Source organism: Gossypium arboreum, chromosome 11, assembly GCF_025698485.1.
Source record: "Gossypium arboreum isolate Shixiya-1 chromosome 11, ASM2569848v2, whole genome shotgun sequence".
Lineage (NCBI taxonomy): Eukaryota > Viridiplantae > Streptophyta > Magnoliopsida > Malvales > Malvaceae > Gossypium > Gossypium arboreum.
In genome coordinates, this window is record NC_069080.1 from 108,060,642 (window position 1) to 108,078,815 (window position 18,174).

General features: G+C 38.5%; 1 non-coding gene across 1 annotated transcript; it reads left to right on the forward strand.

Moving 5' to 3' along the window:
• Positions 1-1,044: 1,044 nt before the first annotated feature.
• Positions 1,045-1,151, forward strand: LOC128284665 (small nucleolar RNA R71). The gene has a single exon (XR_008275087.1). It is a non-coding gene; the product is annotated as a small nucleolar RNA R71 (small nucleolar RNA).
• Positions 1,152-18,174: the final 17,023 nt, after the last annotated feature.

The following is an 18,174-nucleotide window of genomic DNA, read 5'->3' on the forward strand; positions in this document are numbered from 1 at the left end:
GTTCTACTGTAGATAAGTCCTCGAACTTCCTTTTATTTGTTAAAAGCTCCTTCAAAAATTTTGCGTATGTAGGCATCTGCGAGATGGCTTCAACAAAAGGTAAGTTGATATGTAATTGCTTAAAAAGTTAAAGAAACTTACCGAATTGTGCATCAATACGGTCTTTTTTCAGTTTTGCTGGGTATGGAACTGGTGATTTATATTCCTTCGGCACTGGTTTTTCACTATTTTCGGGTTTTTCTTCCCCCCTTTCGCTTATCACGGATTCTTGTGTTAGCTTCTTTTTAGATTCCGCTAACACTTTCTCACTCCTTATTGTAACTACTTTTACATGCCCTTTTGATTTGGTGTTACTAGGTAAACTTCCTAGTGGTCTTTCTGAAATTAGTTTGGACAGCTAGTCTATCTGAGTTTCGAGCCTTGGATTAATGCTTGTTGATTCTTAAGTGCTATCTCGGTATTCTAAAAACAAGTTTCTAAAACCGATATAAACTTTGTAAGCATCTCTTCAAGGTTTGGTTTCTTTTCTTTTGATAGGGTGGTTATTGGTAGCCTGGAGGTGGTCTCTGATTTCCTTAGCCTCCCCATGAGAAATTTGGGTGGTTCCTCCAACTTGCATTGTAAGTGTTACTATATGAATTGTTTTGAGATTAAGGATTATTACCCATGTAATTTAACTGCTCATTCTCAATGTTGTGGCCATAAGGTTGGTATTCTGAACTATTTGATCCACTTCCACTTGCTTCGCGCTGCATTGCTGGGTGAACTTGTGAAGAACTAAGAAGACCATCAATTTTCTTATTCAAGAGTTCTACCTGATTAGAGAGCATGGTGACCAAATTGATGTTATAAACACCAACTATTTTCGTTGGCTTTTTCCTCATGACTTGTCATTGATAGTTATTCAGTGACATCTCCTCTATAAACTCATAAGCATCTTCAGGTGTTTTATTATTGATGGTTCCACCAGTAGCTACGTCAACCATTTGTCGAGTCGAAGAGTTCAGGCCATTATGAAAGGTTTGAACCTGTAACCAGAGTGGTAACTCATGGTGAGGGCATCGTCTCAAGAGATCCTTGTATCTCTCCCATGCATCGTAGAGTGTCTCTAAATCCATCTGCACAAAAGAAGAAATATCATTACATAATTTAGCTGTTTTAGCAGGCGGAAAATATTTTAATAAAAAAATTCTGGTCATTTGTTCCCAAGTAGTGATTGATCCTCATGGTAACGAGTTCAACCATTGTTTAGCCTTGTTCATCAATGAAATTGGAAATAACCAAATACGTATGGCATCATTAGAAACGCCATTGATTTTAAACGTATTTCAGAATTCCAGGAAATTCACTAAATGAGCATTTGGATCCTCATCCAGCAAACCATCAAACTGAACAAAATCTTGTATCATTTGAATTGTGTTAGGTTTCAGTTCAAAATTATTTGCAGCTATAGCAGGTCTAACTATGCTAGATTCAGTTCCCGTTAAAGAAGGTTTAGTATAATCATACATAGTACGCAGAGCAGGATTCTGATTTACTGGATTAACAACAATCGCAGGAGGTATCAGGTTTTCTTGATTTTTAGCCATTCCTCGGTGGTGGTTGAAGTATCGTCCTCTTGCTCTTCCTCTGTGTATCTTAAGCTTCGCCTTATTTCTCTTTGGTTTCTACGAACTGTGCGATCGATCTCACTATCAAAAAGTAATGATCCTGAAGGGTTTCTTCTAGTCGTAAACTATAAGAACCTGCCAAGAGAAAGGAAAAGTAAATTAGTAATAAAAATTTAAATTGCAGTAAAAGTAAATGGATAAAGTAATAAAAATCGAGTTTTCCTAATATCTTAGTTCCCCGGCAACGGTGCCAAAAACTTGATCGCGTGATTTTGTGTAATAAGTTTTATAAATTTATAATTAATTCAAACTAACTATTATCGCGATGTAGGTAAGTGTACCTATCGAACAATAGTGTAGTTTTAGCAAGACCAGATTGTCGAACCCAAAAGAACTAAAAGTACTAGTAATGACTATCTTTTTATTATCTAGCCTAAGAATAAGAAGGTTTTGTTTTAACTAACTAATTATATTACTTTTGGGAAAAACGATTGAATTAAGACAATACCTAAGGAAGAATCCACCTAGACTTCACTTTTTATTCTGACTCCGAATCGGACGATTTATTCATTTAACTTGTTCCGTAGAGATCCCTAAGTTATGTTATTGTCCCTATTCAAGACTAATAACGTCTAATCCCTAGATTGAATAATTAAGACATTTCTCTAATTAACACCCTAGGGTTGCATTCACTCGATCTATGGATCCCCTTATTAGGTTTCACCCTAATCTGGAAAAATCTTGTCACCCTATCCCTAGGCATGCAATCAACTCCACTTAATTATGACAAATGTACTCTTATACAGGGTCTATTCCACCTCTGAATAAGAGCTTATCTTGAATCAGTATCCTGGGATATCAAAAGAAGAATTAAGAACACATAATTAAGAACAAGTTAAATATTTATCATACAATTCAGAAAATAATAACAAGATTCGTCTTAGGTTTCATTCCCCTTAGGTATTTAGGGGATTTAGTTCATAACTAAAAATGAAAACATCTCAGAAGAATAATGAATATAAAACATAAAGAAAACCCAAAACTCCTGAAGGGAAACTGAGAGGAGATCTTCAGTCTTGATGATAAATCCGGCTACTGAGATGGATCAATCGACTTTCTTCAAGTAATTGTTTCCTTCCTCCCTGTGCCTCCTCTTATTTTCTTCTTCTAGGTTGTATTTATAGGCTTTCGAATGCCTAAAAGCCCTCAAAATTGGCCTTTTCCAAATTGGACTCAACTTGAGCTCGGTAAGGACACGCCCGTATGACACATCCATGTGTGATTACTTTAGGCCGTGCTAGAGCCTGTTAGAATGGTACGGGCGTGTGTTCTACTCGTGTGAGTTGTGCTTCGATTTTGCCAAATTGACACGGCCGTGTGGTATGCCCATGTAAGGAAGTCTAGGCCGTGTTAATTTTGTATGTTGGCCCATTTTCTCCGTTTTTGGCCCGTTTCTCGTTCCTTTCGCTCTCCTATGCTCACCTAAGTATAAAACATGAAATTAAGGCATTAGGAGCATCAAATCCACCAATTCTAAGGAAAAATCATCCATAAAATGCGTTAAGCATGGGGTTAAAATATGTATAAATCACGGTTTATCAATTAGCGAGGCCAGGCCATGGGAGCAAGACACGGCCGTGTGATGGCCAGGTGGGCCGTGTGCGACACACGGGCTAAACAGACTTAGGCTGTGTGGGCCTACACAGGCTGGCCACATGGGCGTGTAAGCCCATTTTTCTTAGAAGTTCTCTAAGGTTGCACGGGTCGCCCAAGTCGACTGTGGACCTACTACAGGGTCGATAAGCATTACTTAGACTCCTAAATATGTAATGTGTTTGACTGATTTCTATATTGAGCATATATACTGATCTGAATGTATGGACTATTAACTGCATAATAGCATGACATCTCTTATATGTCGTATTGCATCGGTATGGGTTGATGATATTTGGAAGAAGTATTCTGAAAGGCTCTTAAGCCAGTTATCTGGCAGCTCAGTTGCAAATTTCTAATAATGTGCCGTATTTCGGTACACCATGAAGTGTAGGGATGTATGGGTGTTTTAAACCCCATATGGTGTGTAGGGATGGTCGGAGATGGTGTGTAGAAGCTGGTGGGTAGGATTTTGATTTTTTATTTCTGTTACCGCATATTGTACCTGAGATGGGCCAATTCCCTAATTTATATCTAAGACTGTATCAAATTGGGCTAAAGCCCAAATGAAATCAGAATGGGCTCGCCTGCATCAGTATTTGATCTGTATTCGATGTGTAATCAGATGCATGTTTTCTGTGGGGATTACACACTGAGTTTACAAAACTCACCCTTTTTCTCTTAATCTGTACAGGTAATCCCCAGTCTTAGACGGATCGGTGTGGCGGAGGACTCGAAGGTGACCATCACTATTTCGTATTACTTTATTTCAATTTTTGAATTTGCATTATTTTTGGGTATTTATTGTGTCATTTTGGGACTTTGGACTGATTGGTTTTGAATTTTGGATTTTTAACTGCTTTACGATTTTATTACGGCTAGACGGCAAAAACTCGATTTTTGCTAAAAATAAAGGTTTCTCTCAACACGAATGGTTTCCAAAAAAATAAATGTTTCCAAAGCTTCTGCTAAAAAGATAGGATTTTAGACATAACAAAGAATATGCATTTTACTCCAAATTAAGATAAAGGTTAAATAACGGGAACGGTTTTAATTTGACAAACTCGTTTTCAAATCCCATTCCATGTGACATCGACAGATTCAACCATAACATCTAGGTCGAGTTTAGGGTGTTACAATTTCATACCCTTAGCCCATAGTAGAATTTTATAGAACATACTAGATATAAGGAATAAATACAGAGGTGCACTAATGAACAGAGAACACTAAGGCGCGATACAAAGAGCACAAGTGTGTTAAATGGAAAGCACTAATGTGCTTGTGAAAAAAAAATAAAATAAAGAACACACAGATTTTTACATGGAAACTCTTTCGGGAAAAAACCACGGGCAGAGGAGAAGAAAATTCACTATGTCGAATTCGAAAATTATTTACAAGAGGAATAGACTATGTCTATTTATAGGCTTGTAAAGCCATATTCTAGTAAGACTAAAACACCTTATTCTAATCAATATCAAATAGATGGTATTTTATAAGGTTTAAAAAACCTTATTCAAAAAAAAAAAAGAAGTGTAATTGTATATGGATTCTTTTTTATTTTATTTTACCACTGTATTTTATTTAAATAAGGATTTGGGTCACTTAATTCTAACAATCTCCACCTTGACACGAATTCTCAATGAACAAGTTCTTCATCGCGAACTCTCAACGAACAAGTTCTCCACCTCTTCTATAAAACCCCTTAAGGGTTTAACTTCAACAATAAACACCAACCAAGTCTAAGCAATGCTCAAACTTGGTTATAGGAAGTGACTTAGTCATATATCTGCAGGATTTTCATGAGTACTAATTTTGCTCACAACAATATCACCACGAGCAATAATATCACGAACAAAATGATACCGAACATCAATGTGTTTTGTTCTCTCATGAAACATTTGATCTTTTGTAAGAAAGATGGCACTCTGACTGTCACAAAATACTTTGCTGGTTTGAAGGTCTTCATTGAGTTCACTAAAGAGTCCCTTCAACCAAATAGCTTCTTTACAAGCCTCAGTAATCGCCATGTACTCAGCTTCAGTGGTAGACAAAGCGACTGTAGATTGCAAAGTGGATTTTCAACTGATTGCACAACCTCCGATTGTAAAGACATAACCTTTGAGTGATCTTCTTCTATCAAGGTCTCCAACAAAATCAGCATCAACATACCCAATGACTCCATCTCTAGTTTTTTCAAACTGTTGAACTGCTTTCCAGTGTTCTTTACCGAGATTCGCCATGTATCTGCTAACTGCACTGACTGCATATGATAAATCTGGACATGAACAAACTATAGCATACATGAGAGATCCCACTGCACTAAAGTATGGAACATGTGACATGTACTCAATCTCATCATCTGATTGTAGAGACAAAACCGATGAAAGTCTGAAATGGGCTGCTAAAGGAGTACTAACAGGCTTAGCACTCTACATATTGAACCTATAAAGAACTTTATTAATCTACCCCTTCTGACTTAGGTATAATTTACTTGCTTTTCTATCTCTGAGAATCTTCATTCCAAGTATCTTCTTTGCTGGTCCTAAATCTTTCATCTCAAATTCTTTACTTAGTTGGGCTTTGACCTTTCTTATCTCTCCTTTATCTTTTGATGCTATCAACATGTCATCAACATAAAGAAGTAGATACACAAAAGAACCATCACTGTTTTTCTTAAAGTAAACACAACTGTCAAAACTACTTCTTTTGAAATCATGAGAAGTCATAAAGGAATCAAACCTCTTGTACCATTGTCTTGGTGATCTGCTTGCATCAGAAAGGGACTTTTTCAGAAAGCAAACATAGTCCTCTTTTTCTGAGGCTATAAAACCCTCTGGTTGTTGCATGTAAATATCCTCCTCAAGTTCTCCATGCAAAAATGCAGTTTTTACATCTAACTATTCAAGCTCCAAATCATGCATGGCCATAATACCAAGCAAAGCTCAAATCGAACTATGCTTAACAACTGGGGAGAACACATATGTGGAGTCCACTCCTGGAATTTGACTGTAACCCTTTACAGCAAGCTTTGCTTTATATCTGGGTTCTTCAACATCTGGAGTCCTTTCTTTCTTTTTAAACACCCATTTACAATGAACAACCTTTTTACCTTTAGGAAGTATCACAAGATCCCATGTTCTCTTTTTGTGGAGTGATTCCATCTCCTCTTGCATAGCAAACATCCATATTTTTGAGTCTTATAGCTAACCGCCTCAGAATAATTAGATGGCTCTTGATTTGCATCTATATCTTCAGCTACATTTAAAGCATAAGCAACTAGATCAGCCTAAGCATACTTCTTTGGAGGTTTAATTTCTCTTCTAGTTCTGTTTTTGGTAATAGAGTATTGCGGTGAATAAGCAACTCTATTCTCAATTTTTGTACTGGCTTGAGGAGTTGACTCTGTATTAATTTGATGCTCCACCTATATTTGATTTTCTTTATTGGAAGAGTTTTTAAGAGATAAGTTAGGTAGCATAGCAGTTTCATCAAAAACAACATCTCTGCTAATCACAACTTTTCTATTTTCAGGACACCATAACTTATACCCTTTTACACCAGCTTTAAAACAAAGAAAAACGTATTTAATGAATCTCGGTTCCAATTTTCCAATATCAACATGAGCATACGCAGGACACCCAAAAATCTTTAAATCAGAATAATTAGCAGGATTACCAGACCATACCTCTTGTGGAGTCTTTTCTCAATGGCAATGATGGAGATCGATTGATCAAAAACATGCGAGAGGTCGCTCGCCTAAAACGACTTTGGTAAGTTGGCATTTGACAACATACATCGAACTTTCTCTATGATCGTTCTGTTCATTCGTTCTGCAACGCCATTTTGTTGTGGAGTATGGCGAACTGTCAAATGTCTCACAATCCCTTCTGACTTGCACAATCTATTAAACTCATCAGAACAGAACTTTAAGCTATTGTCTGTGCGGAGGTATTTTATCTGTTTTTCCGTCTATTTTTCAATCATAATTTTCCAAGACTTAAATGCAGAAAACATATCGCTTTTCTGCTTCAGGAAGAATGCCCAAACTTTTTTGGAAAAATCATCAATAAAGGTTAGTATATAATTAGCTCCACCTCTTGAAGGTACTCTGGATGGCCCCCCATAGATCAGAATGAATATACTCCAATGTTCCTTTCATGTTATGGATTCCTCTAGTGAATCAAACTCTCTTTTGCTTCCCAAAAACACAGTGCTCACAGAAATTTAGTTTGCAAATTCCTTGCCCATCAAGAAGTCCTCTTTTGCTCAATTCTACCATGTCATTCTCACTCATATGCCCTAGGCGCATATGCCAAAGTTTAGTAATATCATCACCTAACAAGGAAGAGGAAGTGACAGTTGCATCACCAGTAACAGTAGAACCCTGCAAAATTTATAACTTGACAGTTTTTCTTTGCCCTTTCATTACAACAAGGGAACCTTTGGAAATCTTTAAAACCCCACTTTCAACTGTGTATCTATACCCTTTTGAATCAAGAGTACTCAATGAAATTAAATTTCTCTTCTATGACAGCCCAAAATTGACCCTAGTCGGGAAGTGGTTTCGGAACCACCAAACCGAGGCATAAAAATAATCTAATATTCATTTTGATGCCTATAATATGTGTTAATTCGTGTGTGACATTTTTGATGTTTTGATTTAGGGTTTTAAATGTGAATTTCACTAAAAATGACCTAGTAGTAAACTTTGAAAATAGGATAGGGAAATGTGTGATGACTAGTTGATCATGCATGCAAAATGAGGGGTTTGCATGTCAAATTTCCTAAACTAAAGCCTAGTGGCCGCCATGACAAAGATTATGGGCAAAACATGTCATAGACATGTTTTGTTGGTGCATCATGGGAGGAAACAATAAAATAAAAAGTTAGTAATAAGAAATGAAAAAAAAAAAGAGATCATCATTCATGTTCTTGCTAGTAAACTAGGAAGGAAAAGAGAGAAAGAAAAAACTTCATCCTTGGGTTCTTCTTGGCCGCTTTGAAAGGAGAAAGGTTGAAGATATTCACCATACTTGCATCTAAGTTAAGGTATGTTTGATGATGTTCCATGAGATGCATGCATGTTTTAGTTGCTAGCTTGAGTTCTACCTAGCCCCATGGTCTAAATCTTGCTATGTGATAGAGATGATACTCGCCATGGATGTATCATTCTTGCTTGGTGTTGATGTTGTGTTGATGAGATATTAAGTGATTTTTGAAAACCATGTTAAAATTTGATTAAGTGGGGTGAGTATGGTTTTCGCTATAAAAGATTAATAAGGGTGATGGTTGTGTTTCATGCTAAACTTAGATAAATAATGGTAGTTTGCTTACATCTTGATATCTATGAGTTCCTTTCTTGGTTCTACCATAGACCCACGAAGTATATGTTTATGTGGTGTTGTTGGAGATTATGATAGAAGCTAATGAGTGAGAGTTTGATAGATACTATGAGGTTAAACTTCATGAGATTGTAAGCTTGTAAGTTGGATGATGAAATTCATGCTTTGTGAAGGTAAATGGTGTGGAAGAAGCATTCGCCATGATGAAAATATATGAGATAGTTATAATCAACTTGAGATTCTACCTTGCACCTACATGTATATATGTTGCACATGATGTATTGGTATGACATATATACTATCTCAAGGTATATATTTGCATATGATGATGTTTCATTATGAAATAAATGATGGATGCGTATTGAGTTACAATATGGAATGCGTTAGTTAGTAAAATGTATGCTGTTTTGTGTGGTATTAAGTGTATAATTGGCCTCAACATGGACATGCATATTCGCCACATGAAGGGGGGTTGGTGTGCATGCATTCAGTTAGAGGCAAGCATATTTATGCCTATTCTTGGCTTGGAAAATTCGCTAAGGAGAGTACTAACTAATGTGTTGAATTCGATTCGTGATTTCGTACACATGTGACTCTAATGTCTAATGTATATAAGGGCTAAGTACCTTGAGCTTCACTTTGATGTTTGAATGAATTGTATTGAATTGCTTGTTGTGATTAAAATTGTGCATGACCATTGTGTATTTGAGCTAAAGGATGGCCATATGACCATTTAAACTCCTTGTCATATTCGCCATAAGCTATCATAATGAGATTTTAATAAGTTAAATTTGTGTGAATTAGCTCAAGAGCTTAGAGGACCACAGTTGGATAAGGGAAAGGAAAAAGTGATCGAATAGCCGTCGAAATCGCTCGACAACATCCGAGGTAAGTCTTCGAGTAACGACCCTACTTGAATTATATTGAAATGATTTGTCATATTATGGCGACAGTACCAATGTGCGTAGGGACTAAGTTATAAAGTCAATTGAAATCATGCTCTTTGTGTGTGGCTATTGAGCCAAATTGGAAAGGTTTGATAAATGTTTTGTGTTTGAGCCTTAGTAACGAGAATAAAATATGGATGTGTCGTGATTATTGATATATGTGTACATGAGCATTTGAATGATACCCGCTAAGTCCCAAGGCATTTATGCTAGTGATTATATCCGCTAAGACCAAGGCATTCGTATGAAGTTGTTATATCCGGCTAAGACCAAGGCATTTGTGCAAGTTACCAAATCGGGTTAAGACCCAAGGCAATTGTGCTTGTGGTTATATCCGCTAAATTTCAAGAGACTCGGTTTGAAGGTGAGCGTTTTGGTGCTGTAATAAATTCAATTAATACGCTCGAAAAACCCATACGATAAGGTATGTTTACATGTGCATCGGAAAAGTCGATCCGCTTTGAAATAGTATTCGCTCAATCGACTAACGAACTTTCGGCTCTTAGATAGGTTGATACCTTGTGTGTATATGTTGATGAAGTGTGAAGTAAGTATGATTATGAGAATGTGTATTAATAAAGTGATTCATTTAGCTATGTGAATGTAATACTTTAGTCAAAGCTGATTTCATTACTTGAGACTTACTAAGCATTAAAATGCTTACCCCGCTGCTTTGGCTCTCTGCTTTATAGATTTTGCTCGTTAGCTATCGGATTCGGGATCATCAAGTCGAAGTCATCCACACTATCAAAGCCCCTTTTGGTACAAATTTTGGTTGAACTTTGAAATGGCATGTATAGGACTACTCTTTCGCTTGTTGGTCATAGACCCTTTGATTTTGTATAAATTTGATAGCCATGCGAAAATGGCTTATATACACTTTGGCATGGTATCATAATCATTTTGTATGTTGTTCATTAAGAGGTATGGAAATTTTTGGAAACGATTAGCCATTGGAATGGTTAATCATGATCATTCCTTGTGCCATGTATGCTAAAAGGGCTAGTTGAATCAAAGAAATTATGAAGTAGGTAAAGGTTACCTTGAAAACAGATGCTGATAGCAGCAGTGATGTGGATGTGAAAAATCACTAAAAATAGTAGGAATGGAATTAAATAGTGAATAAATTATGTAAATGAACCTTGATGAATCTACTTTCATATGGACGAAACGAAACGGTCATATGAGTTATATGTTAAGAGATATTAAAGTTCTCGTGAAACAGGGATAGAACGGTTTCTGGATCCCCTGTTCCGACTTTGAAAATTCATTGTAAATTAACCAGAGATAATTAGAGTCATTCCATATATGTATAGATTCCTCTTTGAGTCTAGTTTCTATAGAAACAAGCGACATCAGTATTGAAGCCCTTTACAGGGAGATATCAAAGTCATAATGCGCGAAGGTCAGTGTAGTCGATCCCTGTAACAGGGGAGACTTTAACTAATAAACTATACTAATTGGCCCGACCAAAAATTCTAGAAAAAAATTTGTGGATGGACATACGAGTCTAATTTCAGGGAAAAATTACGAAACTAATTTTCGAGCTTTGAAACTCAAGATATGATTTTTAAGGCGGCAGGACGCAAAGAACCACTTTTGTCTGGAAAATTTTAAATGGACTGTGAAAATGATTAAGTCAAGTTTGTGTGCACCTTGTGTTCGATTCCGGTAACGGACTCGGGTACGGGGTGTTACAATTTTATTGGTATCAGAGCTACGGTTTAGTCGATTCTAGGACTACCGTAATGCATTTGGGTCTAGCTATACATGCCATTTTATGTGATTATTTGATAGTGTGGTGATTTCGACGCTTGAATTTGTGTTTATTTATAGTAATGGATCCCGATCCCAACCGAAAGCGATAGCTGATGATGTGGAGAGTGTGGCGCTGCTCCCGCACAAGGGACAAATACCATGACTCTCAACCTGTTGCTAGCAATCCGAATGATGAGGCTAGGCAAGCTTTCTATAGCGTGATGAATGATTGGTTCAACCAATACATTCGAACTAACACGGCTGTTCCACAACCTCCATTCCCGACTAATACAACCCCCACACCTACAATGCCTCCGGTAACTGACCAAATAAGGTCTAATAAGCCCCCAGTTGACAGAATCCAAAAACATGGGGCTACTGAATTTAAAGCTACGGATAACAACGATGCCGAGCAAGCTAAATTTTGGTTGGACAACACTATCCGGGTACTCGATGAGCTATCTTGTACACCCGATGAATGCCTAAAGTGTACTATCTCCTTGCTACGTGATTACGCCTACTATTGGTGGTGTACTCGACTTCACAGTGCCCGAGAGCAAGTAACTTGGGAGTTTTTCCAAACCGAGTTTCGAAAAAGTATATCACAGAGATTTATGGATCAAAAACGGAAGGAATTTCTTGAACTTAAACAAGGTTCCATGTCGGTTACCGGCTATAAACGAAAATTTGTGAGGCTTAGCCAGGTATCGCGAGAATGCATTTCTTCGAAGTCGTGATGTAAACGCTCAAGATGGACCAATGATGATATAAAGTCGTATGTTGGCATTTTGGAAATCCGAGAGTTTGTGGCTCTTGTCGAGCGAGCATGCAAAGCTGAGGAGCTTAGTATGGAGAAAAGAAAAGCTGAAGTGGGAGCAAGGGAGTTTCGTAAGAGGTCTTCGGGAAAGCCCTTCCCACAGTCATCAAAGAAATTTAGAGATGGCTTAGGCCGGTCTAGAGACACTTCGAGCTTTTCTAGACGAGATCGCGATCGACCCCCTGTGACCACACGAGTCACTTCGATCGCCAGTGGTGGAAATGATCGTCGAGAGAGAACGGAGTGCCAATATTGTGGCAAATGGCATTCTGGAAGTTGTAGATTCCGTGACCGCTCCTGTTACAAGTGCGGATCAGTTGACCACTTCATTAAAGATTGCCCAAGGTTGTCTGAATAGAATGTAGATCAGAGTGGGAAACCGGGCGCTACCACTGCTCGAGGTAGACCATCTAGAAATATGGGCAATGCTAGTGGTGGTCAGAGAGGATCTAGAGATGCTACGACCAGATCCGAGGCTCGCGCTCCTACTAGGACTTATGCCATATGCCCACGTGAGGATGCTTCCTCGCCAGATGTTATTACCGGTACTTTCACTCTCTTTGATACTAATGTGATTGCTTTGATTGACCTGGTTCTACTCATTCTTATATATGCGAAACCTTAGCATCCAAAGAAGACTTTACCTATTGAGTCTCATCGAGTTCGTAATTCGGTGTCAAATCCCTTAGGTCGTTACGTGCTTGTCGACAAAGTGTGTAAGAAATGCCCCTAGTAATTCGAGGTTCCTGCTTTCCGTGGACTTGATGCTTTTGCCGCTCGATGAATTTGATGTTATTCTTGGTTTGGATTGGTTGACCGTGCATGATGCGGTTGTGAATTGCAAAAGCAAGACTATTTATTTGAGGTGCGCAAATAACGAGATGATCCGAGTTGAGTCTACGGACTTGAAGGGTTGCCACCGTAATATCATCAATGTTGGCCCGTAAATATGTAAGAAAAGGTGCGAAGCATACCTTGCGTATGTACTTGATGATAAGGAGTTAGAAATAAAACCCGAATCTGCGCGGTGGTTTGTGAATACTCGGATGTTTTTCTCAAGAATTACCGGTTTGCCACTGTTCGGAGATAGAGTTTGGTATTGAGCTTGTACCGGACCACACCGATTTCGATAGCTCTGTATCGTATGGCACCAACGGAATTAAAAGAGTTGAAAGCCCAGTTGCAAGAGTTGGTGGATAGAGGTTTTGCTCGCCCGAGTTTTTCACCTTGGGGTGCACCAGTGTTGTTTGTGAAAAAGAAGGACGGAACCATGAGGTTGTGCATCGACTATCGTCGACTTAATAAAGTGACAATAAAGAACAAATATCCGTTATCACAGATCAATGATTTGTTCGATCAACTGAAGGAGCCTCGGTGTTCTCAAAAATAGATTTGAGATCGGGCTATTATCGATGCTAATCCGAGATTCGGACATACCCAAAACCGCCTTGAACGAGATATGGTCACTACGAGTTCTTAGTGATGCCGCTTTGGGCTCACTAATGCCCTCGCGGTATTTATGGATTTGATGAATCGATCTTCGACCATATTTGGATCGGTTCGTAGTTGTGTTCATTGACGACATCTTGGTCTATTCAAGAGATGAGACCGAACATGCGAGCACCGAGATTAGTGTTGCAAATATTATCGGATAAGCGCTTATATGCTAAGTTCAGCAAGTGTGAGTTATGGTTAAAAGAGGTTAGCTTCTTGGGTCATGTGGTATCTCATCGGTATTCGAGTCGACCGAGCAAAATTTCAGCCATACTTAACCGGAAGCCTCCAAGAAATATTACCGAGGTTCAAGCTTTTGGGACTTGCGGTTACTCTTGACGGTTTGTAAAAGGATTCTCGATGATAGCCACACCCATGACGAAACCGCTTCGAAAGAGGTCAAGTTTGAATGGACGGAAAAGTGTCGAAAAAGTTTCGATCAATTGAAAACTCATTTGACAGAGCTCCAGATTAGTGCAACCCGAATCGGCAAAGAGTTTGTCATCTATAGTGACGCCCCTACTTGGGTTAGGTTGCGATTGATGCAAAAGGTCGAGTTGTGGCCTATCGCCGAGACAATTAAAGCCACATGAGAAAAATTATCCGACCCATGATCTCGAATTGGTCGCCATCGTATTCGCCTTTAAAGATATGGCGACATTACTTATTTGGTGAGAAGTGCCATGTGTATTCGGATCACAAAAGTCTCAAATATTTGATGACTCAAAGAGACTTAAATCTGCGACAAAGACGTTGGCTCGAGTTGTTAAAAGATTATGAGCTTGTCATTGATTATCACCCGAAAGGCTAATGTGGTTGCGGACGCCTTAAGCGAAAATCACTGCTTGCTTTACGAGCTATGAATGTACACTTGTCTATTCTACCCGACAATGTGTTAATAGCCAATTAAAGGCCAAACCATTATTGACTCATCAAATTCGTGAAGCTCGAAAGTTGACGATGAGTTGGTTGCAAAACGGGTGAGTGTGTTCAACAAGGAATCGGAGTTTCAAATTGATGATGACGATTGTTTGAGGTTCGAAGTCGTCTGTGTGTTCCAAAGAATTCGAACTTATTTCGATAATTCGAACGAAGCCCATTGTAGCCGAATGGCAATCCACCCGGGGAGTACGAAGATGTACAACGATTTGAAACGTCGGTTTTGGTGGCATGGTATGAAACGAGACATCTCCGACTTTGTTTCGAGATGTTTAATATGTCAACAAGTGAAAGCGGAACATCAAGTGCCTTCAGGGTTACTCCAGCCGATCACGATACCCGAGTGGAAATGGGATCGAGTCACAATGGACTTTGTGTCCGGACTGCCATTGTCAGCAAGTAAGAAGGATGCGATTTGGGTTGTTGTTGATAGACTGACTAAGTCGGCTCACTTTATCCCCGTGCGGATGGATTTTTCATTGGATAAACTAGCTGAATTGTACGTTTCTCAGATTGTGAGATTACAAGGGGTACCGATTTCTATTGTGTCGGATAGAGATCCGAGATTCACCTCGTGATTTTGGAAGAAATTACAAGAAGCTTTGGGTACCAAGTTGCATTTCAGCACCGCCTTTCACCCCCAAACCGATGGTCAATCCGAGCGGATAATTCAGATACTTGACGATATGTTGAGATGTTGCATCCTCGAGTTCGATGGTTCATGGGAACGGTATTTACCTTTGATTGAATTCGCCACAACAATAGTTTTCAATCAAGTATTAAGATGGCGCTTTACGAGGCCTTGTACGGCGTAAATGCCGTACACCATTGTTTTGGACCGAGCTCGGTGAGAGCAAAATTTTCGAGTGGATTTGATTAAAGATGCTGAATGTAAAGTAAAAGTAATCTGTGAAAATCAAGATAGCCTCCGATCGTCGAAAGTCGTCGCGGATCTCAAACGAAAAGACATTGAGTATCGTGGGAGATAAAGTGTTTCTTAAAGTTTCGCCTTGGAAAAGATACTCGATTTGGCCAGAAGGCAAATTGAGCCCGAGGTTCATCGGGCCATATGAGATATCCGAAGGAGTCGGTCCAGATTCGTGATCGTTTGATTTTGCCCCGAACTTGAAAAGATTCACGACGTCTTTCATGTTTCGATGCTTCGACGCTATAGATCCGATCCGTCGCACGTAATTAGTCCATCGAGGTTGAAATTCAAGCCGATATGAGTTATGAAGAAGAACCGATTCGTATCCTAGCTCGTGAAGTGAAGGAGTTGCGAAACAAAAGGGTTCCGATAGTAAAAGTGTTATGGCTCAAACACGGATGGAAGAAGCTACTTGGGAACCCGAGAACTCTATGAAAGAGCGTTACCCAAACCTATTTACCGGTAAGATTTTCGGGACAAAATTTCTTAAGTGGGGAGAGTTGTGACACCCAAAATTGACCCTAGTCGGAAGTGGTTTCGGGACCACCAAACCGAGGCATAAAAATAATCTAATATTCATTTTGATGCCTATAATATGTGTTAATTCGTGTGACATTTTTGATGTTTTGATTTAGGGTTTTAAATGTGAATTTCACTAAAAAGGACCTAGTAGTAAACTTTGAAAATAGGATAGGGAAATGTGTGATGACTAGTTGATCATGCATGCAAAAATGAGGGGTTTGCATGTCAAATTTCCCTAAACTAAAGCCTAGTGGCCGGCCATGACAAAGAATTATGGGCAAAACATGTCATAGACATGTTTTGTTGGTGCATCATGGGAGGAAACAATAAAATAAAAAGTTAGTAATAAGAAATGAAAAAAAAAAAAAGCAGATCATCATTCATGTTCTTGCTAGCCGAAACTAGGAAGGAAAAAGAGAGAAAGAAAAAAGCTTCATCCTTGGATTCTTCTTGGCCGTTTTGAAAGGAGAAAGGTTGAAGATATTCGGCCATACTTGCATCTAAGTTAAGGTATGTTTGATGATGTTCCATGAGATGCATGCATGTTTTAGTTGTTAGCTTGAGTTCTACCTAGCCCCATGGTCTAAATCTTGCTATGTGATAGAGATGATACTCGGCCATGGATGTATCATTCTTGCTTGGTGTTGATGTTGTGTTGATGAGATATTAAGTGATTTTTGAAAACCATGTTGAAATTTGATTAAGTGGGGTGAGTATGGTTTTCGCTATAAAAGATTAATAAGGGTGATGGTTGTGTTTCATGCTAAACTTAGATAAATAATGGTAGTTTGCTTACATCTTGATATCTATGAGTTCCTTTCTTGGTTCTACCATAGACCCAATGAAGTATATGTTTATGTGGTGTTGTTGGAGATTATGATAGAAGCTAATGAGTGAGAGTTTGATAGATACTATGAGGTTAAACTTCATGAGATTGTAAGCTTGTAAGTTGGATGATGAAATTCATGCTTTGTGAAGGTAAATGGTGTGGAAGAAGCATTCGCCATGATGAAAATATATGAGATAGTTATAATCAACTTGAGATTCTACCTTGCACCTACATGTATATATGTTGCACATGATGTATTGGTATGACATATATACTATCTCAAGGTATATATTTGCATATGATGATGTTTCGGTTATGAAATAAATGATGGATGCGTATTGAGTTACAATATGGAATGCGTTAGTTAGTAAAATGTATGCTGTTTTGTGTGGTATTAAGTGTATAATTGGCCTCAACATGGACATGCATATTCGCCACATGAAGGGGGGTTGGTGTGCATGCATTCGGTTAGAGGCAAGCATATTTATGCCTATTCTTGGCTTGGAAAATTCGCTAAGGAGAGTACTAACTAATGTGTTGAATTGATTCGTGATTTCGCATACATGTGACTCTAATGTCTAATGTATATAAGGGCTAAGTACCTTGAGCTTCACTTTGATGTTTGAATGAATTGTATTGAATTGCTTGTTGTGATTAAAAATTGTGCATGACCATTGTGTATTTGAGCTAAAGGATGGCCATATGACCATTTAAACTCCTTGTCATATTCGCCATAAGCTATCATAATGAGATTTTAATAAGTTAAATTTGTGTGAATTAGCTCAAGAGCTTAGAGGACCACAGTTGGATAAGGAAAGGAAAAAGTGATCGAATAGCCGTCGAAATCGTTCGACAACATCCGAGGTAAGTCTTCGAGTAACGACCCTACTTGAATTATATTGAAATGATTTGTCATATTATGGCGGACAGCCGAATGTGCGTAGGGACTAAGTTATAAAGTCAATTGAAATCATGCTCTTTGTGTGTGGCTATTGAGCCGAAATTGGAAAGGTTTGATAAATGTTTTGTGTTTGAGCCTTAGTAACGAGAATGAAATATGGATGTGTCGTGATTATTGATATATGTGTACATGAGCATTTGAATGATACCTGGGCTAAGTCCCGGAGGCATTTATGCTAGTGATTATATCCGGGCTAAGACCCGAAGGCATTTGTGCAAGTTACCAAATCTGGGTTAAGACCCGAAGGCAATTGTGCTTGTGGTTATATCCGGCTAAATTCCGAAGAGACTCGGTTTGAAGGTGAGCGTTTTGGTGCTGTAATAAATTCAATTAATACGCCGAAAAACCCATACGATAAGGTATGTTTACATGTG